Source organism: Octopus bimaculoides, chromosome 9, assembly GCF_001194135.2.
Source record: "Octopus bimaculoides isolate UCB-OBI-ISO-001 chromosome 9, ASM119413v2, whole genome shotgun sequence".
Classification (NCBI taxonomy): domain Eukaryota; kingdom Metazoa; phylum Mollusca; class Cephalopoda; order Octopoda; family Octopodidae; genus Octopus; species Octopus bimaculoides.
This window is the reverse complement of record NC_068989.1, coordinates 87,011,920-87,012,680: the sequence shown is the minus strand read 5'-3', so window position 1 is coordinate 87,012,680 and position 761 is coordinate 87,011,920. Positions and strand designations below refer to the sequence as shown.

At 38.9% G+C, this 761-nt stretch overlaps 1 long non-coding RNA gene across 1 annotated transcript in view; it reads right to left on the bottom strand.

Annotated features, from left to right (window-relative positions):
- The window catches only part of LOC128248746 (uncharacterized), a 245,269-nt gene that overhangs the window by 206,121 nt on the left and 38,387 nt on the right, over positions 1-761 (bottom strand). The window lies entirely within an intron of this gene.

Genomic DNA, 761 nt, shown 5'->3' with positions numbered 1-761 from the left:
GATTTTAACAGTTATATTTTCGAAGCTATAATGGAAGTGATAAAGGAGAATATTCGGCATATTTTGCTTTATGAGTTCAATAAAGGCAACAACGCAACGGGGAGTGCGAGGAATATTAATGCAGTGTATGGGGATCGGACAACAAACGTAAGAGAGTGTCAAGGGTTGTTTATGAATTTCCGAGCCGGAAACTACAGCTTGGACCTGGAAGATCTGTAGAACTCAACGATGACGTCCTACAAAACCTGGTGGGATAGAATCCCAGTGTAACTGTTGATAAACTAACAGAGAAGCTTCGATTTGGTCATTCAACCATTCATCGACACCAACGCTAGAAGGAAAACGACCATCTTTGGTTTCAAGACGAAAGGTGTTCTTGCATCAGGATACTGCTCAACCACATACAGCGAGGATGACAAAGGCAGGAACAGTTTAAATGGGAAACGACGCCCCACCCGCTATATTCGCCGGATATTGCCCCATCTGATTATCATTTATTCTGCAGTCTTCAAAATCATTTGGACAAAAAAATATGTATTCTGTAGAGGAGGTCAGAACAGTACTGGAGAAGCATTTTTCGTCACGGACAAGGGAATTTTGGAAGAGGGGCCTTGCAAGTCTACCAGATAGATGGAAGAGCATTATAGAAAATGGACAAGAGTATATTTTAGATTAAAAAAGAATTTTGTTTATCTTAATTTTGAAACATAAAAGAAGTATAAAAGAAACCGTATTATTTATTGAACGACCCTATATATATA